Source organism: Phascolarctos cinereus, unplaced genomic scaffold (assembly GCF_003287225.1).
Source record: "Phascolarctos cinereus isolate Bilbo 61053 unplaced genomic scaffold, phaCin_HiC Scaffold_7;HRSCAF=346, whole genome shotgun sequence".
In the NCBI taxonomy this organism is placed as follows: Eukaryota; Metazoa; Chordata; class Mammalia; order Diprotodontia; family Phascolarctidae; genus Phascolarctos; species Phascolarctos cinereus.
Genome location: NW_027556180.1, coordinates 178,327,778 through 178,351,949, shown reverse-complemented (window position 1 = coordinate 178,351,949; position 24,172 = coordinate 178,327,778).

Sequence of the window (24,172 nt, the reverse complement as noted above, 5' to 3'; positions counted from 1 at the left end):
TTTAACAGTTTTCAAACTTCAAAAGCTTGCAAAGTACAATCCTCACTAGACTTTTGTGCAGTAGGTACAAGGATCGGGTGAGAAATGGACACTGAAGTAGGAAAAGTGAATTTAAGTCCCATCTCTACTACTTAGTCAGGGGCAAGGTAAGGCATTTAACCCCACTCTTATTTTTCTCATGTGTAAAGTGGAAATAATAATACTTGCACTAACCACTTCAGAGTGTTGTTATGGTAGATGTGTGTTGTACAATTCAAATGTGAATTAGTATTTTCTCCATTTTAGGAATGAGAAAACAGAGGATTGAAGAGGTTAAGTAACTCATCAACAGAAAGAGAACTAGAAAGTGGCAAAGCTAGAGATTTAACCCACATCTTTTGAATCTAAATCAAATATTCTTTCTGCTATCTCATTCCACATATTGTCTCTTTGAATTAATTATGCTGAACTATTATTATGATGTATATGATATTAATGTTTATATTATAAAATAATAACCTATTACTACCTAATATTATATTGTGTCATAACTGCTCAATGAACTCCCTAATACCTGAAATATGGACAGAAACACTTAAAATATTTTCTATTTTATTTTAAAATCTGCTTCCTAGTTTTTGTGAAAATTACAGATGATAAGCAAATAAGCTGATTTCATAATTCATTTTTTTCAAAGCAGGACTTGCCATTGAATGAAGACTGACTTAGTTCAATGAATTAATAAAATTGTTGTCATCTAGCAGACCACTGAGAATTGCATGATGGCTATAAGCAAATATATTACAAAGAATTTTGATTTAAAAATCAGCAAAAAGGATGTAAGCAAACAAATGTATGAGTGGAAAAGATGGTTCATACACATGAGAGTCAGGCATTAATGGATAGATACCCCATATGCTCCGTAGTTACTTTTATATTTTCAAGAAAAAATGAAGAAGACTGTCAGCATGTTGGTCAGAACCTCTGCCACAAATCTGTGGGAGGACATGAATAAGAGTGATACAGGGATGCCAGTTACAGATAGGTTATGTTCTGCATGGTTGGTGAGAATACCCAACTCAACAAGATCTATTTGAGAATGACTAGAATACTTTACAGAGGCAGCTAGGTGGTTCAGTGGATATTGGACCTGGAGTCAGGAAGACCTGAGTTCAAATCTGTCCTCAGACACTTAGTAGTGACCCTCAGCAAGTCATTTAACTTCTGTTTGCCTCCATCCACTGGAGAAGGAAATGGCAAACCACTCAAATATCTTTACCATGGAACATACTGGCGTGCTATGGTCCATAGGATCATAAAGGTTTGGAAATGACTAAATGACTGAACAATGACTTTCAGGCATATCAAGACCCTGAAAAAACTTCAGTCATCAAAGAAAGACTCAATTATATCCAGTATGATTTCAATATACCTGTTTTATTGTATTTTAATTCTTAGTGAACTAGATAATAACTGTCATTCTAAAACTCCCTTGCCCCACAGTCATTTTCTAGCTAGAGGAGAATGTTCCTGTAGTATAGACATTTTGCAGGATAAATGCAGTGTAAACATTTTCAATTGAATATAGTTTTTTAAGCAGTGGCCAGAGCAGCTTTATCCACACAATTTAAACAGATTTCTTTGATAACTGGTGCTTTACTGCAGTTATTAAACATTTTAATGAAGTGTCCTCTCATAAAAATTGTTTCATCCAAACACACTGGAGCCTCATCTCCATTTTAACTTTGCTAATTAAGTTACACACAAAGATATGCTGAAGGGATTTCAATGGAGACCATTGGCAGTTCCTATTTGGTATACAATATACATTTGATTCCCCTCACACTTTTTAATGACTTTGTAGCTCACCAGCCAAAAACAAGATGAGTATTCTTCATGCTGATTACATAATCCAGTGTTAATAATTATCTTCCATGAAATTTACAGCTAATTTTCTAAGGACGCCAACTATCAGAGAAACATCTGTTTGTCCCTCTTCGAAGAGAGATGATTTGCTTTCCACTCTCCACTGAAGTGAGCATTGTCATTGCAACTGCTTTTCTTCTTAAAATTCATGATTCCTTGTTGGTCAGGTAACATATGCTCTAGGTTCTTTCACAACACATGTATCCTGTACTATCACAGAGATATTTATAACTGCTGCAGGGTCCTAAAGAACAGAAAATGGCTATTCCTAGAAGGCTGGCTTTGAAAAGGCTGAAATAACCGCAAAAGTTAGGAAGTTCTTGACTGAAGAGAAAATCTGAACTTTCACTTACCACCTAAGGGTTCTCACAAAGCCTTGTATTGAGCTCAGGAAAAATGTATTCAGATTTGAATTTTCTTAAACAATCTTAAAACAAAAGGAACTTGTGTATTTCAGAGAGAATATTTGCACTTCCCCTTTCATGAAAATCAAAGGGAAATCTTATCCTATTACCTTAAAAATAAGTTTAGGGAATTTTAAAATATACATAATTACCACACCAGAGAGGAGCCTACTTTTAAATGTTATTAAATAAATGAGTCCATACATGTCAGAGTTAATGTGGAAGTATATAAAAAGAATCACCATAGTTTGCAGATTTGACAAGAATTCTTTTTAACACAAGGCTTTTTCTGTATTAAATATTGGATAAGGTGCACAATCATCATCATCATCATAAGCTCACTTGTTTGTCTCTAATGTTATGATTAGAAGTCTATATGGAATCCTCAGTTGTATAGATTCTCTTTTCTCTTCCTAGAGTCACAAAGGTAGATGAAACATTTTTATTTGGGTTTCAGAAAGTAGTGGTCTGTCATGATGATGGCTATGCGAATCATAGAGTTGGGATGTACCTTAGATATCACTTTGCCCAACCCATTCACTTTATTGGCAAGGAAACAGGCCCCAACAGAAGTGATTTACCTAATATCTCACAGCTAGGTAGTAGAAGAACTGGCCTGCAACAAAGGATGAGAAAAAAACAGTTGGAATTCTAGTGGTAGCTTCACTTCTTCTTGGTAATTCTAACACAGAGAGTTCATTAATATAACTCAATCTCATATCTCTTACCTGCCAGATTTGGAAAGTAAAAAGAGATTTTGACAGTTATTTAGTCCATCAATCCTTTAAATGGGAGTATTCCCAATACATCTTGGGAAATTTGCTCTAACCTATAGTCTCATGTGAATAAAATATCAATATCTAACAATCTTGCAGCTTTCAACTTCATTCATATAACATTTTTAAGTTTCCAAAGTACCTTACATATGTTATCTCATGATACTCTCATAACAACCCCATAAGATAGGAAAGTATTATATACATTATTATCCCCTAGTTACAGATTTTTCATCTGAGGCTCAGAAGGGTTAAGTGATTTACCTGTAGTCACACAGCTATTGTGAGAGCTGTGGGCTGAAACTAGGTCTTTATCAGACTGTCTGTATGCATAGAATTGATTCTATTGTCTTGTCTAAATTGATTAACTATTTTTATATCTAATTTTTAATTAAATCACTCCCACAGTGACATTTTCTATAAGCTAATCTTTAGAAGTTGATCTTTGTGTCACTTTTTCCCCTTGAAAAGCAGTGTCTTCAGTCTAGCCAAGAAGACCTTAAAAGCCTACTTAAAAAAAGGAGGAAAAAAAGATTGCATTTCTCATCTTTCTTATGCTACTTGAAAGAAGTTTCTATTGCTCCCTTTCTAACAGGATTTACATCAGCATTTTCAGATATTAAAGAGAATGTACTTTTAAGCCTATTTTCTACTTCCTTTTCCTCTTCCACCCTGGGCACCTTTAACACGATTTAATCTGTCTTCACTCTCAGCAGTTCCTACAATGAGGATGTTGACTTTAGCTGTCAAACTTACACTACACATGGTCTCTCAACTGTCAAGGGGATACCTCTCACACAAAGTGAATGAACTTTACTCCTCACCACTGTGATCCTTGCGTTCTTGACAACCTCGGAATAAAATTTCATACCAGGCTCTATCCTACCTGAGGAAATACTTTCATGCCCTGTCTTCATTCTTCTACTTTGTTTTTGTGCTTTCTGTCACCTTTTATCCAATACCTGTAATCAAAGCAGGAGTTTACAGAACACTTAGCCAAAAAAAAAAAAAACAGGAAGGGGACCTCTTACTTCCTCTAACTGAAAGAAATCAGTGATCAGACTAACAGGGGATTCAGAATGTTTAGTCAGGATATAAAGAATCAAGGTTCACAAAGTGCATTGGAATCAGGACTGAAAGTTTACTAGAATGGGAAAAAGAAAAACCTCCCAGCTTTGGACCCTCAAGAATTTGGCATCATGGCATAGTAGTATATAAGCTCTTTGAGGTCAAGGATTGTTTCATTTTTGCTTGTGTTGCCAGTGTTTACATAGAAGATATTTAAAATGTTTATTAAGTTGAATTGTTGAAAAGTGTATCGGACTCAGGAAACCTGATCTCTAGTCTTAGATCAACAGTTAGCTTTGTGACTGTAGGCAAGTCAATTTACCTGTCTGACACTTATTTTCTTCATCTATAAAATATGTTCAGAGGAGATTCTTAAGGCACTATGTACTGCTGAACTTTACAAACAGACTATAAGAATATTATCTGCTACCCTAGTGTTTACTTGGTGAGGGTATTTTTATAAATAAATAAATTATTTTTATTTTTTATAATAAATTTTAAATATTTAAATAAATTTTATTTTAAATAAAAATAATAAAAATAATATTTATTTTTTTGAAACCTAGGTCATCCCATCTCATCTTATCTTTAACCTCTGTCTGCCTCAGTTTCCTTAATCACAAAATGGGGATAATAATAGCATTTACCTTTTGGGATGGTTATGAGGATCAAATGAGATAATATTTTACAAAACTTTTCACAAAGTGCTTGTCAAATAAATGCTAGCTTTTTAAAATTGTTATTATTGTTATCATTAATCATTATTATTATTAAATGCAGGGACCTCTCATAGGCCCAAACCAACCAGTGATTGATTAGGAAAAATTGAGTTGTTCCATTTCCACCCAAAGCTAGTTTGTCCCGCCCTATGCAACTCAGTTGCCCCACACGCTCCAGGGTTCATCACACTGCTGTTAAATTTAGTGTGGACACCCAGTATAGCTCTACTGCAGCTCAGGCCTCCTGAGCTCAAAATATTCCCCAGCCTCAGCCTCCTTGGTAGCAGGGATCACAAGTGTACATCACCCAAACTGGCTAGCCAAAATTACTATATACATATAAATAATATTTATTATATATTTTATATATAATATATAATTATATATGTGTGTATGCATATATAATTTCCCCCAGCGAGCCACCCTGTGGATATTTTTTCTCCTACTTCGATTTTTGTTTTAAAAAAAATTAATAGACATAAGTACCCTGGCATATTACACAAAATCCAATGGAGTGGTCCTGGCCTGCAAGGGAGTTTTACCTTTATTGCTTCTTTTTCTCGTCTTCAACTATACCTTTCACCAGCAACATTATTCTGTATACTGGCTAGAAGTTGGTGATGTTGGCTCATCCAAAGTTTTTTACCTTCATTTCAGGATTGAGTCACTTTGAACTTGGATATATTGCTTAATTTACCTCTATTCAGTTCCATTTCAGGCACTTCCACTTGTAAATTGCCTTATTCGGTGCCCCTGAATCAGGGTCCTTTCGTTTGTGTACTTCTTTTCCTTGTATTGACATTTCCCCATCAAACTATTTTTGACTCTCTTGTTTTGTCTTATTAGATAGAACCTGTGTTTCTCTCTATCCATGCTATTATATTTCTGTCTTGCCCTGTTTGAAACATGCTGCATTCATTTTTTATTGTTATCCATCGGTCTAAGAAACAATATGCTTAGAAAATTGCTTTCCCATGTTTAGCTGAGTTCTTTTTAAAAAAAAAGTCTTCCAAAAGTAAACTTTTCTGCTTGTGTAGTATAAGGATAGTGTAACAGCTAAAAAAAGCTTTCATGTTTTTACCCTCCTTGAGCCTTTGATTGGCAAGTCTTTTGACACTCAGTAATTTGTATAGTTTCAAAGCATGTCCTCTTGCACACATAAAAATAAAATGAGTTATCAAAAATAGTTTGGGAATTTTTTTTCTGAGTTATAACATGGGCCTAAAAATAAAGAAATAAATATACCTTTCATTTCCATAGTTTCTTTATTCACAAGGATTCATATCACTTTTTCATATATTATCTCATGTTGTTGGCATGGCTATGTGAAGGATGATGAGGAAAGAATGATGGGTAAAGCTTATACAGAAATATTGTATCAATTAGAAAGCTCTGATTGTTTGCTTTTTTAAAATTCATCACATTATTACTGCTTCAGTATCTCTCTCATACAGAAAGCACATTCTGCATTAAAGAAAACCAAGATCCTGATAAAGGATATATCTCAGATTGAAAAAAGGCATCCTTTTTGTATTTTCCTTCTTTTTAAAAATTATTTTACTTTAAATTTGAAGAATAAAGCATTTCCATGACATAGTCCAATAAAAAGATGGAACTGCAAATCTACTATTTACAACTTTTAAACATAAAACAAAGTTACAATATAAATTTCTTTTTTTTCCCTTTTTTCTTCCCTCTTCCCTGCCCTAGATATGGCTACTATTAGACACAAATAGGTGTGTGTGTATATATATATACATATATATATGTATATATACATATGTGTGTATGCATGCATATGTATATATGTATATGTATGTGTGTGTATATGCATGCATATGTATATATGTATATGTATGTGTGTGTATATACACATACATATATGCATTTGTATGTCTGTATATTACATATATGTGTAAAATTATTCTATATGTGCTTCTATTTATCAGTTCTTTCTCTGGATACAGATAGCATCTTTCTTCATATGTCTTTTACATTTAATTTGGGAATATACAATAGTCAATAATAACTTTTACTCAAAGTCATTCTTAAAACAATATTGCAGTTATTGTATGAAAATACCATATGTATTTCCCTTCTGTATTTTCTGTTAAGGTGATTGAGCAAAATCTGAAGTTCTTTAGAAGTTTAGTCTTTTAGGAAATGGCTGCTCTTCTTATCCCTCACCAACAGAATGACTTTAAAGTCCTACCAGTTGCACAGGGTATCATCAGTTGATTCAATCAACAACCAATACAAATTTATTAAGCGTTTATGATGTACTAAGTACAGACATACAATGAAAAGGAAAAAGCAATATCTGCCCTCAAGGAGCTTATACTCTAATGGGGGAAACAACTAGTCCATGAATAGGTATATAATGAGATGCATAGTTGTTTGTCCTTCCTTCTAGAAGAGGACCAATGACATCATGGGGGTGATGTCTTGACTCGAAAGTGAATTGAATTGAAGTGAGGTGGAGCTGTGCAGTCTCACTCTCTCCTCCAAAATCATCAGAGTCCAGTGGCTAGACATAGGTCAGAATGACTAGTGATAGCCCAGGATGCAGTGGGAGACCTTGACCTTTCTAAGCTGTTTCCCAGGTCTCAGTTTGTCTGAGGTAACACCTATTCAGCAGTTAAAGGCTAGGTGAGAATTGAGGAAAAAGATGGCCTAGTTGCCTTGACCAAAGAAACAGTCTTAGACACTCAGAGATTCTAGATGAAAGGCAGTCTTAGAGGGGAAAGCACTAATAGCTGGAAGGACCAGGAATGGTTTTCTGTCTATTCAGAGTACTCAGTTTCTGAATTGTGTTAATATTGTAAAAATCCTCATTTATTTTTGGCGTTAGAATCAGTGATCATATAATTACTTCACTTTTCAGATCTATTAATTTTTTGAGTGAGAAACAGTGTGATTTAGCAAACAGTTGGAGTTAGGAAGAGATGGGTTCCAGTCTCACCTCTAATACATACTAGCTGTTTATCCTGAGGTGAGTCACAATCTCTTAATGCCCTAGGCAACTCCAGAAAACAGAGGTTCTTAGTCTGGGGTCACACACACACACACACACACACACACACACACACATGTTTGTGTGTGTGTATGTATATGTATATATCTGAAGGCCCATTAACTTGGATGGAAAAAATAAATTATAATGCAGAAGGGGGGGGGAGGGGAAACCAGTCCCTGATAACAAGGAACTCATAGTTTAATGGTGGTGACAAAACATAAACAACTCTGTTACAAACAATATACATGCAGGATAAATCAGGAATAGTCTTAGAAGAAAGGCACTAAGACTAAGGAAGATTGAGAGGGGGATGTTTTTATTTTTTATTTATTTATTCGTAGGTAGGGACTTGAGAATTGAAGGAAGGCAGAGAAGGCCTCTAGTAAGAGCAGCATCTGCTTTATGTAGGCTGGACTAGTTATTTAAAAGGGGGAGGAGCTATTAGGCTTCTTTGATGCTTGGGGCATAAAAGAATAAGCCTATGGGATTTGGCATCAGATGTTTTACCAGAGTTCCCATTGTTCTAAGGTAGGAGATGCCTTTCTGACCAAGTTGCTGATCACAGTGGTAAATTTTATTTTAATTTAGCCAGAATTATATCCCTTTTCACTGCATTCTAAATAAAATTGTTCTTATTGACTTTATGGTCCATGATATCTTATTTTATTACAACCTTGAACCTGAATCACTAGTCCGGCCTGAGTTGGGTTTGTTCTAGAATAAGGTATAAAAGGAGGAAGCCAATCTTGGCAGGATAAGAGAAGATATAGGATTAGATTTAGTAGCATCAATGTGAGTTAGATAAGATCAAAGTGTGCTCTAGTTTTCTTCAGATGAAAGGTGAGACATATTCCTAACTCATAGGTACTTCCATTTTCTTATTCTCTAGCAGTTGCTGTCTGTGGAACTCAACCTCCGTATTCTCCCCTTCAACTTCATCTTGCTTCTTCCAGCTGGAAAAAAGGAAAAGTGCTAATACTGAGCCTGAATTCACTGTCACAGAGGATAAGAGCAGGGAAAGGCATTATGAGGTAGGAATATTACCTGAATACATCATCATATTAGTTTTGACATTACTCAGCACTAGAAATGATATGTACTAAAGTATTGATTTTTCATAGTTTAAGCTTTCCTTCTGTTTGCAACATTTTCTCCCAGTTCTCTATCAAGTCATTTTTATAATACTCATTGTGCCCCATCCCCTTCACAAAGTTGTCAATTTACTCTATTAGATTATATAGGATAATTCTTTTGTTTATGTTTTTTGTTCTAGGTCAGAAAGAACACTTCATATATGTTATGCCACTTATCTTTGTAGCAGTCATAATAAGCAGCAGATACTATTATACCCATTCTACAAATGGGAAAACCGAAGGAGATAGGGTAGCTGTCATTAAGATTGGGAAAGTCAACACAGAAATCAATCAATTGAAAAGCATTTATTATTGATCAGGCACAGAAAAATAACACAGAAATCAGAAAAATAAAAGCAATCCCTATCTCTTTATATGAGAAGTCCCCATATTTGTATGTAAGAGAAGAATCATAGTGTAATAGAGAGTGAATCTCACACTTTGGGAAACCAAGATCCAAGTACCCCCAATACGTCCTGTTTGTATGGCCTTTTAACCCCTCATTTACTAATCACAATTTTCTAAAAGCAGAAGTTGGACAGTTAACTGATCTTCATTGTTAGAATTTTCTGTAACAATGAAACCACAGGTTAAGACCACCTTTTTTTCCCCCTTCCCTCCCAAAAAAGCCACATTTGAATACTTAGGAACAAGTATTGTCTTAGGAAAAGCCTATCTTGGATGCTTCTTAATTAAACAAATCAGCACTTAGACCATAAAACTCCATCCACTGTGGTCCAGTTTTACTTGGGATAAATGAGAAGCACTTACTGCTTCCCATTAGTCAAGCGAACAGAAGCTTTTCTCATCAGTAATGTGAAATGTTAAGAACTGAGTATTTTAACTTCAAATTGTCACTCAGCAAAGATTTTTGAGAACTCTTTAAAAAAAATTGGCAGTTGTCATTTAATATATGATGTGATCTAAAAGCATATTATTTTTTAATGTTCCCCAAGAGATCTCATCGACTTTGTGACATTCTTAATCTCTTAATTCTCTAAAGAGAAAGAAGAGTGTTTTTTTTAATTGTTTAAGGCACATCCTGCCCTTTCAAAAAGTAAACAGGTATTGATATACAGGGGCTGCTATTGTCACCCTTTTTGTTTCTCCTTTCTCTCCCATTCCCAAATTCCCTAGTAATGATAAAAGTGACATTATTTTAAAAGATAAGAAGCACCAAAATTATTTTCTCTCTGACCTTTACAGTTTCCAGAACAAGCAGCTTCTGTTAGCAAAATAGTTCAAGCCTTTTATTACAAAGGATATTTCGCATTGCTCCATGAGAAAAATATATTGTTCCTGACAGTAAAAGTTATTAAGCCTTCCATTTTTTTTATGCTAGGCTAACAATTTAACCAAAATAAAATCAGAGGGCATTTTAGAACTGAGGAAGTAGTTGACTGAGGGGGCTAAAAAGATTTCATCTATCACTTTTTTAATGAATGTATTGAAGTAGTTTTATGTCTTTGATGGACCACACCTCATTGAAGCAATAAGGATAGTTTACTGAAGAGGTCAAGGAGATTTTTTTGGTGACCTTCAGGTTCTAGCAATACCTTTCTTCATACAGTTAAAGTTGAATAATGATAAGCGACTATTTTGTTTTGAAAGAACAAATATGAGAGTGGGAAACCAGTGCCCATAGATGTTTAAATTGCATGCATTTAAAGTCATGTTCTCTGCTAACTCTTCCAATGCAGATTCCTAAATTAGTAGTTTCCTAAATTTGGGATATCAGGTTGAGTTGTAATTTCATTTTAAACCTACATCTGTGTTTTTCTCACAAATGTTCCAGGTTTCTTGATGATAGAAGCAAAAGCACTTGGAATAGCCCTGATCCAGGGTAGCGGCTGTCATCATGGCTCTGGCATCTCCGACCAAGTAAGGATGATATATGTATTTCAGCAGGTTTTATCTTCTGTGGCAAAGATATGACATTGTTGTCACTAATTCTTAAGAATCTAGGAATTAAATGGCAGTGGAGACAAAGTTAGAACAAAATCTTCTTCCTTGTTAAGACTGCTGCTTTTATATTGTTTCTGACTCAGCTGGGGGTACAGTACATGCTTAGGAAAAAAAACAGGAAGTATATTAGAGGCACATAAAGGGAAGCATACATTTAAAAATAATAAGATTCATTAAGGAAATAATAGAAGAGGCAGTAATAGTCATTAACTCGAGAATTCATAACTCTTTTCAGATTTCTTGTTCAAAATGAGCTTTTGGGGATGTCACATTCTTTAATAGTCTAGGAGCTCAATATTTTCTTGCTTTAGATGGTTGGCTTATAATGTTAGTGTATGCAAATACACATAAAGGACTGGCTTGCCTGACCATTTCTTTGTGTTTGGGTATATATTTCTGTATGGCATAATATTTCCACTTGCATTGGTTCCCTGGCAAGAAAATGTTTATTGCGCTCATTAGCTAAGAGGATGTCGGCACTGGTCCAATGAACACAGATCTGCCTTCTGATTTCAGCCATTAAATTGCAATGGGATTCACAGGCTTAACATAGTGGGTGTGAGAATAATAAAATGGAACTCCGTCTTTAGCCCAGTTACCATGGATGCAGTTAAAGGTCATAGTGGCAGCTGCTAACTAGTTGCCTTTTTAGCTGCATTTTCCCTCCTGCTATGTGTTTTTATGCACCTTAGTCTCAGAGAGGTTTACCATGGACTACCTTCACCTACTTTTGTGACAGACACCCTAACTTGCTCTTTGAAACAATGGACATCTTTTCTTAAAAAAATAAAGTGGTTACTCTGGACTTCCTCTTTTATTTATTTGTCTAATATAGAACTTGAAGGTAAAGAACTTAATAAAAATACAAATTGCTGTTTCTCCAGCATCCTGAATTACTTTCTCATTTTCTGCACACCGTTCTACATTCCCAACCAAAAAAAAAAGTGTATAGTAAATTCCCATCTCCATTTAAACTGGTAATGGGTTCAGGCACTGATGCATTCACAACGTGGAACATCAACTTCTTCTTCATTCGGCCCAAAGTCCTAGGAGTTAATTCCCTGTACTGCATGAGGTGTCAGAGTAATTACCACTGATCAACCCTATTTCTCAGCATTCTGCCCAGCTTTGAGAGGCTCCCTGTTTATGGATGCACTGCCACATCATCACAGTGCTTTCATTCAGGCGAGCTACTTAATCGAAAGGGTTTGGACAATGTAGGATTTTCAAAGAGAAGAAGTGGGGGAAAAAATTAAAAGTAGCCAAGCAAAATAAAGTGCATGACGGTTAAAAAAAAAAAAAGCTCTTCGAAATATTTCCTCATGTCAACACTTCATTTCAATAGATTTTAAAAACTCCTATGCACTTTCAAAAGAAGGCACTGTGAGCCTGTTTTTTCCTAGGGTGACTCTACTCCATGATCACATTTAAAAAACATTTTAGGAACGCATCACTTTAGAAAACACACTTGAGGGGAGTTTATTGTTTTTTATTCTGTTTACATATAAGCCCTGACTATGTTAACCTTTATGAGCCAGAATACAAAGAAACTTTTTTTAAGTATTGTGCTCTTCTGTTTTAAACATACATTTATATAACTTGTCATTTCATAAAAATAAATTAAGTATTATATGAGCCAAATGTTTCAATTCCACAGGAGAGTGGTTTCTGGGACTCCTTGGCAGTATGCCATAATATTCATTTTTATTTCAAACACAATGTGAAGTCTTTAATTTTAATATACTTTGTAACTATAATGGTTATAAGGCACATACTATACTAATTCATCCTCATCCTCTCCTTGTTCTTCTCTGATTTTAGAAGGCAACAGAAAGATACATTGATTTCATGTGCCGTATTTTAAAGGTTTCCATCAAACTGTATATGAGTATAATTGGTCAGAGGAGTGGGTAAAGGAGAGAGAAGGGAAGGTGGTAAAAGAGAAGGTTGGAGTTTGACTAGGTTTAACATCCTAATGTCTTTTGTTTGGGGACACTTCTCTTACATCTATGGTGTGTCTGTTATAGTAGTGCATTCGGAGCAAAGTAAGGTGATAAGGAGCCTAGTCTATGGGAGAAATATGAACCTGAATGTCAAGGCTTGCTTCTTTAGACTCCTCTCCCAGATCCAAAGTCACAGTGTTACTTAGGGGCATGTATCTCATTCTCTTTGAGCTCCAGGTTCTTTTTCTATAAAACAAGAAGAGAACTTGTTGGGAAAAAGCTGAAGGATCACCTGATGAAAGAAACTCTGGAACTGCATCAGGTGATGCCAGGGTGTTAATGGGGCAGGTTCTTTTGACAACATAGTTCCTTTATGAACCTGTTACTCCTCTTGGAAGCAGTAGGATGTCAGTGGGTAGACAAGAGAAGGGCAGGAGGAAAATCTGGCTTAGATTGATCTGTGTCACTCTGCCAAAAATAAAAGGGGGGGGGTTGTTGCTCTAAAGCAAGAGAGAACAGAGTGGTAATGATAAATACATATGTAAATAGATTAATCCCCTGTGGTCGTTCTGAGATTTTCATAGTGACATCACTGGCAGAGTGGTATTTCTTCATTAAAAGGGGACAGGGGAAAGAGTAATTTTCATAAGCTATATAACTGTATTATGGTGGGGGGGAAGAGAATGTTTTCGGCTATCACTGAGAATTCAGCTTTACTATTACCTCTGCCATACTTTTAATCAGGGAATTTCTTCTTGTGCCTTGTTTACTGTTGATATTTTCTGGCTGATTGGAGAGGAATGACATTTTGACAATTTACTGTAGCAGTAAGCACTGTACAAACAAAAGGTGCTGATGAAAACTGGGAACCCATTATTATGTAAATTATGGCTGAGTAACACAGATTCCAGCTCCCAGTCACCATCATTGAGACCAGTTTTACTCAATGATAATAATTTTCATGATTGCAGACTTCAGAGTGATCAGAAATATGCTTTAGCTGCTGCATTTATCTACTGCTGGTACTTGACCCTTAATTAAATTCTGAAACTTTTTTATATAATAAAGTAAAATACAGCTGACACTTCTGTTCAAACAAAGAGCATCCAACACAGAGCTACCAAATAAGATAAAGGTATTTCAGACTTACCTCGTGGTAATGATAGTAAACATGGCTATTACAGCATCTTTGGAAAGTGAGCGTTAAGTTTAAAATGCAGATATATATTGTCAAGTGATTTCAATTCTGTTCAGCCTTTTCTAAATGATAGTGAGTCCTGGGTACAGATGATCATAAAACTCTGTTAAGAAGACATTTTTAATGTGTTTTGAAAAAACATTGTGAGTCTTTCCATTCTACATCTTTTGGCCTCTCTGATATCAAACAGGAGCTTAGAAAAAAATTAGACAGCATTTATTAAGACACACACAGATCTCTAAGTTCTTGCTTATAACTTTTTAAGGGATTTTATTTTGTTTCTTACAGACTTATTCTTCTCCTGAAAAAATGAAAACTAAAGCAAGTTTTAAAATGGCATTCTGGTCTCATTAAAAAAAAAAAAAACAACTGACTGGCCAAAGCAGATGTGTAACTGAATATACATATTTCAACATATCGTATGGGTAGCAGTCACTTTTAAGCTGGATTTTGTAAACATGAGTGGTTGAAAGCAGGGATCCCCTGGTTAATGCATACTCATCTTTGCAAATCCTTCAAATACATTTATTTTCTTCTAAAAAAAAAAGAAGTAAGCATCTAGTATTTCCCTCAACATTTCAGGTCAAGAAAAAGGTCTTCATTTTTTAATATGCTAAAAAAAGCAGTTAAAAAAGAGAGACATTTTGAAAACCAAGGTTTAATATTTCCATAGATATAACACTTCCTAAGCAGTCAGCTCATAGAACCAATGAGCTAAGAAGGTAATTACTTAAGTGGATTTCATGAAGAGTAGAAAGATGATTGTGCCACATTAAATAACAATTGTATCCTTAATGATGTGTTGGACTATAATACAAACATCCTTCTACCATTACATGCTCTACAGTGTACCTTTCTAATTACTCCAGTGGCTTCCTGTTCCCCTGCTAAGATGCTATGCTTTCAAAGACTATGTAAACATTAAGTGAGCTTTTTTTTTTTAACTACAGTGAGTACAGCTGCATGGTCATTGATAAATTGGCTATAAATTGCTGAAATTCAATGTGAACATTACCATTGTTTTATTACACATATACACACTTCAATGTTTCAGTATGCTTTAGGAGAAATATGCTTAGCTTTAGGAACACACTTGTGAAATTACATAAACCAGCCTCGCTCGGCTTTCCTCAGTTACTGAGACTAAATGTTCGGCATGTATAAAACCCAGTAATGCAACTTCAACAGTATCAGTGAAGAAGGTTTAAAAAGAACAGAGGAAATTCAAAAGAGACAGACACAGAGAGAGACAGAGAGAGACAAAGATAGACAGAGACAGAGACTGAGCCTGAGACAGAGACTGAGATTGAGACACAGAGAGAAGATAAAAGAGACAGAGTAAGACAGAGCAAGACAGAGACACAAATAGAGAGAGAAGACAGAGACAGATGAAACAGAGACAGAGACAGAAAGAGACAGAGAGAAGGAGAAAGACAGAGAAGACAGAGTCAGACATACAGAGGCACAAAGAGAGAGACAAAGACAGAGAGGTAGACAGCGGCAGAAACAGAATTAGAATCACATAGGTTTTATTTCAGTGTTTAGGGATTTCTTTTTTTTTTAAAGCAGCTGAAAATATCATTATGGTATATTAGATTTGATTTCTTCAGAATTTTTAGATAGTGTCCTAAGCATCTGTAATTATTTTGCTTGTATATAAAGGATCCAAAAGTTGGGTAGCTATGATAAATATGTGCATCATTTGATTTCTGATTCCAACTGGCTACTACATGAATTGAAATGAAAGATTTCCAAAGTGATATCAGCTTAGGAGAAAAGAACACAAATGAGCATAAGTTATTACCCATTGACTATGTATTGTTTTGGCTGTTACAGAATCTTGTAATAAAGACTGTTGCCTTTTCAACTCAGGACATCTGTTTTTTTAAATGTACATAAAATTTCCAGTGTATTATTTGTTATAAAAAATAAAATAAATAGTGCAATACAAATACAATGTATACAATGCAATTCACATTGAGTGCAAGCATTTTATATTGAATTCTATCCATCCTAAGAGAAGCTGTGCCATTGTTCCCATTTAACAGATGTAGTTAATGAATAAGAAAATAAAGTGGTTTTTCTAAAGCCATAAACAAGTTATAAGTCCAAGGATAGAATTTTGAGATAATTTTCTCTCACTCTCTTTGGATCTCATCTTTTTCAAGCTAATGATTACTTGATAATGTCATGTCTCAGTACATCTAGTAAAATATCTTGGATATAATAGAGATCTACACTCACAATAATCTCATGAAATAATCAGTGCAGGCACAACCCCACTTTATGTGTGAGATAAAATAGACTCAGCAACTTTTCTAAGGTCACACAGTTCTAGCTAGTATGGCAGGGAGACGAGCCCTGAGCGTGGGTTTTTATATCTTCAATCCTCTTGCTCTTCCTACTATACCACAAATTATACTTTTTCCAAGGTATTTGGATCCAGTCCAGAATCAGGATAGCCCTGAACTAGCCCCATGCTATGCATACAGATATTTCACTCCCTGCCTTGTAGAGGCAACATGGCAAAGTGGAAATAGCACTGGACTCAGCCTCAGTTTCCTCATCTATACAATGGACAGAATAATAGCCATAGTACCTGAGGCAATGGTTGAAGTAGTCCTAAGAGTCCAGGCCTCCAAACCAGGAAGTGCTGAGTTCAAATCCTACTTCAGAAACTTACTAATGGTATGACAGTGGGCAAGTCCTTTAACTTTTTCAGCCTGTTTATTCAGCCAAAAATATGAGTAGCAGCACTTGCCTAATAGGACTGTTGGGAAGTTTAAATGGCCAAATATATATAAAGCACTCTGTAAAGTTTAAAGTGCTATGTAAATGTTAGTTGTTATTACCTAACCAGCAGAGTTGAGGGAATCAGACGTAAATGGACTCTGCAAACCTTAAAGTGCTAGATAACTTTCATTTATTGTTTCAATATTGGTTACAGGATTTAGTTTCACTATTCTACCATCACCATGAAAAGGGACTTCTTAGGCCCAAAGAACCCATATGTAGATATAGCATATGACAGAGAACATGCTAGTGTCAAAATAACATGAACTCACTTTTCTTAAGTGAAAATCCTTTGGAAAAAAAACTAAACTAAAAGGACCAAGAAAATTACTCTTCACACACTGACTGATCATGTGCTTACTAAGTAGTAATCAGCCAGGTGACAATGTATGCTTAAAAAACAGCCTTACTGTGAATGAACTGCAACATATTGACTTTCAAAGCAACATATTTGGGCATGTTTTCTCAGACTCTATGCACAGAATTCAAATTAATGTTAATAAAATTTTGCTCCACATACTGACAGAGGGGGGAAAAACCCTTCCTAGGATATATTCCTGACAGAATATGTGACTCACATATTGGGCAAAAATAAAATTTCTTTTCAAGCTAATTTATGATCTACTTAACATCACTTTCATTTACATTTGTGCTAATAGAAGTGGTGTATAATTCACAAGTGTTTGCTCATTATGGCACAGTAGACATTATCTAGGAGATTTTTTGGTATCTATTTATATATTAATGTTAAAAGCACTTTGATATATGCATGGTTTTATCTGTGTGGGTGCTTTCACTACTAATGTGAATCTCCAATCCTCTATACTTTTCTATCTCATGTGATTCTTGTCCAAGTTTTACCATAAAATTCTCTATGGTGTACTTGTCCAATACACTGGAGACTTTTCTTTTATTCTTTTGGTATCTTGCAGGTATCAATATGTCATATTAATATATTAACAGATACCAAAAAAATTCCTAAACAATATCTACTGTACAGTAATGAGCAAACACTTATGAATTGTACACTGCTTCTATTTTGCATTATAGTTTTTTTATGGATGCTGTATTCCCTTCTCCCCCCAAATTATAAGCCTGAATTAATGTAAAGTCTTCTTTATTACTGTATTTCCCTCAGCACCTAGTACAATGCTTCAAATGAACTAAACACTTTGAATCTCCAGACTTGATGCCTGGAGTATACTTTCTCCTCATCTCCAGTTGTGAGAATAGTTAGCTTTCTTCAATACTCATCTCAAGTGAAATCTTTTTTTGATCTCTTTACTTATTGGTGCTTACTCCTCCCTCCTCAAATTATCTTTCACCTTTCAGTACGTATTCTTCTCTTTCCTAGTAGAAAGCTCCTTGAGACTTAGAACTATTTTCATTTTGTCTCTGTTTCTCCAGGTTCTAGCACAACACCTGGCCCTTAGTAGGTCCTTACTAAATGATTTTAATTGTACTTAACTAATTTTGTAGTCAGTCTACTAGAAAATGTTAATACTGTATAACCATGCTCACATGGGTGAAGGGGGGGGGGAAGTGCTGTAGTGATGGGGAAGGGGGGCCCGAATACAGCATCCATAAAACTGTAACACAAAAATAGAATAGTAATATAGAAGAGAAGCATGAAACAAAGTACTGTGCAAGTAATGACCCAATGAAGCTCAAAATTAACTCTTATTCTGCTGAGTTATGATTAAGGAGATTCTTTGTATGACATATTAATAGGACTTAGGAATGAGATAATAGATTTGGATCATCATATATCCTCCAGGGGAAAAGAAGTATAGGTCATTTCCTTCCAAGCTATATTCATTCTTTTGATCATTTTACAAGTTGTTTTAATGCTGTATGAATCTTCAGAAATGAGTTCAAAATGTAACTGTTAGAAAAATCAGTACTTTTAGCCTTCCCATTAAAGTTAATTTCTGACTTTTCCACAAATGAAAGGAAATACTCTTGAATTCAGCATGGCCAGTCATTCAACCATACTAACAAAGTGACCACTATATGTATAATATAGTATTAGGCTCAGGAGACAGGTATGTCTCTTCTCTAAAGGGAATAGTCACAATATTACATTTGTTTGGGAGGCACAAACTATATAATCTCATCACACAGAGTCTAAATTAAAAAAAAAATAATCATGTGCTTATATTTTGATTTAGTAAATAATGGATGTACCTTTAAGAAAATAAAGCCTTTATCTTCAATATTCAATCCCTTCTAGGATCAAAGCATACAGCAGCACACCCCCAGCCTGTGAAGAAGCCTCTGATACACCCATCTATACTGCTTTAAAAACCACATAGAGAGGTGTTACAGTTAGGACTTGGGATCAATCATACATCAAATGGTAGGAATCCTAATATATCATGTGAGGAATGGACTGATTAAAAATGGTCACTTCTGGCATTTGAAATGCACTATCCCATCTTCAAACAGTTAAAACCAAACTGCCCAACCAGAGCCAACCCACACCTTCAAAGACACTTCTAGCTTGATCTCTTAATGCGATTTTTTAAAGGATAATTTACCATACTCCAGTTGCTTTCTCACTGTTTCTATCTCCCATTACAGGAGTTAAGAGCCAACCTCAATGCTATGCTGCTTGCACTCAGGTCATCATCCTTATCCCCCTCTCCCCCCAACACACACACACACACACACACCCCAGAACTTTGGTCTCTGTCCTAGGTGGAATTTTGACCTCTCTTGCCTGTAACCAGGACTCCACATTTCTTTCTGGACTTCTCCTTACTATGTGGTTGCCTGAAAACCAACCTCTGCTCTTACTATTCATGTACTATCTCTCCCAATGGAATATAAGCTTCTTGTGGGCAGGAACTATCTTGCCTCCTTGTATATGTACCTGGCACATGGATAGTGCTTAATAATTGTTTTATTTATCAACTAGATATCTCAAAAAGTTTTAAGTGTATTTTGCCACCTTGAATAAAAACCTTTAACTGTCTATAACTCAAAAACAAGCTATTTTAGAGTAAAAAAAATGCTATCTGGCATTCAAGCAGCTTGGATTCTCTACCAACCATTTTTCTTGCAGCAGGGGAGAGCAAGAGGTGTGCCCAAAGTACATAAAAAAACAGTCAGAGCTAAGAGGAGCTCAGCAGATGAAGTCTTGCTACCAAGATTAGGTGGAGCATCATTATAGAGACCCAGTCAGGACCTAGAAGAGCAAAGGATAGAGCAGATAACTACAGGAACTGTGAAAACAGGGATGAATTGAGAAGAGGAAACAGGAGGGAAGACAAGAGGAGAGAAGCAGTATAAAAGGCTAAGAACAGTGATAGGAGTCATCAGATGTATTTCATTGTACTCTATGTCATTCCACAAACATTTTTTTTAAGGCAATTGGGGTTAAGTGACTTGCTCAGGGTCACACAGCTAGTAAGTGTCATCTGTTTGGTCTGAGGCTGGATTTGAACTCAGGTCCTCCTGACTTCAGGGCTGGGGCTCTATCCACTGAGCAACCTACCTGCCCCAAAAACATTTATTCAGCATTGTTTCTGTGCAAGATACTAGGCACTAGGAATGCAAAAAATAAATACAACACAGACCTGCTTTCAAGGAGCTTTCAGTCTATTTAGGGGAGAGATAGCATGAAAGATCATAACATATTGTAAACACAGAATTATTAAAAAAACTGAGGGAGAGAGATCGCCATCAGCTGGAGGAGGTAGAAGAATTTGGAAAGTATTCATGATAAGGAGGGGGCATATGAGTTGAACTGGGGCTTGAAGGGGTAAGACTTTAACAGACAGAGACATGGGGCAGGCATACAGTCAAATGGATGAAAAGGAAATGGAAAAAAGAAAGGATAGGAAAAAAAAGATCCAATGTAGGGCAGTTTGGTTAGAATATAGAGTATATTCGAGGGAATAGGCTGGTGCCAGAAGTTAGAAGGAGCTTTGGAATAAGAGGCATAATTTCGGTTTGGGATATATTGAATTTTAGGTGCCCTAATGTCTTCAACTATCACCTCCACATAAAAAACTACAGAATACTAATTACTACCCCTAACATTTCACCAAAACTCCAAGCCTGTATTTTCATCTAGCTGCTAGACATCTCCATCTCAATGTCGCTAAATAACTTTCTCCTAGAACCTGCTCTTAATTTCTTTATTTCTGTGGGACTTTTTATATTTTTATTGATATTTTCTGTTTCTTTTTAAAAAAAAATTTGTGTGTGTGTGACCCTGGGCAAGTCACTTAACCCCATTGCCTAGCCAAAAAAAATTTTTTTTTAATTTTTAGGCAATCGGGGTTAAGTAACTTGCCCAGGGTGACACAGCTAGTAAGTGACAAGTGTTTGGTCTAAGGCTTGATTTGAACTCAGGTCCTCCTGACTTCAGAGTCAGTGCTCTATCTACTGCACCACCTAACTGCCCCAATAAGTAGTAGTTTTTAAAGAGGAAAAAAAAAGTTAGCACAATTAATTGATGTATTGAAGAAGTCCAAAAACATGTGCCATATGTAACACCTGTGGACCTCCTACCTCCACAGAGGGGTAGGTTGAGGGTGTCTTCTCATTTCTCTTCATTAGGAACTCACTTGATCTTCATAATTTTCTTACATTTACTTCTAGGGTTTTGGACTGTCATTCTTTCCATTTACATTGTTGTAGTTACTACATATATTGCTTTCTTGTCTCTAGTTACTTCATTCTGCACCAGTTTGTATAGATCTTTCCATGCTCATCACACAGCATTTCTTATGGGGCAGCAATACCCATTACATACATATACCACAATTTGCTTAGTCATTTCCCAATTGATGGATGTCTATTCTGTTATCTATTTTTGGCTATCACAACAAGTAGTACTATAAATATTTTTGGAAGTATATGGAAAATGTTTTTTTCTTTTTGATGGTTTCCTCAGGGTATAAGCTTAGTAACAGAGTCTCTGGCTCAAAAGTTATAGACATTTAATCATTTGAGTTGTATATTTCCTCATTGCTTTCCAAAATGGTTGTATGCAGTGTGCTAATCTTTCCACAACCCCTCCAACACTGTTGCAATTTTTTGTTATTCTGACAGTTTGCAGGTACGAGCTAAAATTTCAGGTTTGTTTGATTTGCAATCCTATTATTTGTGATTTGGAGTGTTTTTTCATGTGGTTGTGAATGCTTTGCAGTGCTTTTGAGAACTGTTTGTTCATGCCCTTGATCATTTATCTATTGGGGAATGGCCATTCAGTGATGTATATGTATATGTGTATGTATGTGTGTATGTATTCTTTATATCTTAGATGTCAAACCCTTATTAGTAAAATTTTATACAAAGATATTTTTCGTATGACCACTTTCCTTCTCATTCTAGATACATTAATGTTGTCTGTGTAGAAACCTTTCAGTTTTAAGTTCCCTCTTCTGCTGTAAACACAGTATTATGTTCTTTCAGTTACTTTACTTTAACCTTTTTAAAGGTAATCCTGACTCTCTTTCCTTCAATACTGATCCCCTCTTCTCATTTGATATTCCCTCTTCCTCTCCTTTCCTCCACATAGTCCTGTTCCTTAGTTTGGTGTGTACAGTGTGTGTGAGAGACAGACAGACAGACAGAGAGTGAGTTACTCTCCCTAAATATTTGTGGAAATGGAACCTACAATGAGTAGAATGAATCCCACATTCTAGACACAGAGGAAGAATGGAATTTAAATATGTAGTATAAGTTGAAGAATTTTTTCCTAACAGTATTTTATTTTCCCTGCTGTCATTTTAGCACTATAATTTGATTGTCAGTGGTATGTTCTTCAGATTATGACAATATTGACTTCTTGATTCACATGAATTATTTCTATTTACCATGAATTTACATTTTACAGATGAAAATTTGCATAAGAAAAAAAAATCTGTAAATTTGCAACAAAAAAAATTTTGGTAGATATATGTATATATATATATATATATATATATATATATATATATATATGTGTGTGCGTGTGTGTGTGTGTGTGCATTCAATTAGTAACTCCAGAAAAACTTTCATATTTCTCATATCATTAAGATAAAAGAATATAAACATATTATCATAATCATACCCATAAAATATTCACAAATAATAATTCTAAGTCATGAACATAAGACATGTAAATATATATGAACATTCAGTTTCATACTATGTACCCATTCATTCTACTCACTTCAACGGTACTCTACTCTCTTTTTCACCCAATACACAGCAACCAAACTGTGTTGGGCCAGTGCCACCACCTGGTGGTTTTAATAATAATAACAATTAGTACTGAGGTAGTAGTTAAAGGTATACAAAGAGCTTTACAAATACCGTTTATCTGATTTACTGTCTCTTTGCCACTTTTTGTTTCACTTTTGGGAGTTCCACATAGATTTTTTCCCTTCTTTTCTCTGTTTCACTGTTCACATTTTAGTTAATTCTACCATAAGAAAAATCTTAGAGTAGCAGTAAAAAGTATGATCAAACTGGGATCTGAAAGATGTGGATTTAACCTTAGCACTGACACATACTGTTTGACTATATATATATACACACATATATATACGTATATATATATGTATGTATATATACATATATATATACGTATATATATGTATGTATATATACATATATATATACACACATATATATACGTATATATATATGTATGTATATATACATATATATATACACACACACACATATATGTATATATGTATGTGTATATATATATATACGTATATATATATATATATATATATATATATATATATATATACGTATATATATATACACACACACATATATATGTCATTCCTAAATGAATGAAAAAGCACTGATTACTAGCAAGCTTACTAGCAAGCACTATGTTAATTACAGGGGAAAGAAATAGCAAATAAATAAATAAAAGAAATGCATGAATGAGTGAATATGTAAATAAATAGGTAAATGAATGAATGATTGAATGAATAAAAAGACAGTCTTTGCTCTTTCTAGGAGCTAGTATTCTAATAAAGGAGCCAATACATAAAGCAAAGTCCAATTGCAGGGTGCATAGAAAGGCCTACAATTCCTAAGGGTGAAGAGGTGAGTCCTAAGGAGGCAGATGGCAAGGCCCAGGAATCCTCAGGCTACATAAATAAGTCAGACTCCAATGCCAAAGGTCTGCAAGGTATAGCTGCAGAGTAAATGGTAAAGTGTTGAGCAGAGGTGTCAACACACAGCCCACAATATTCCCAAGAGCTGCCTGAACCAGATTAAAAATGTAATT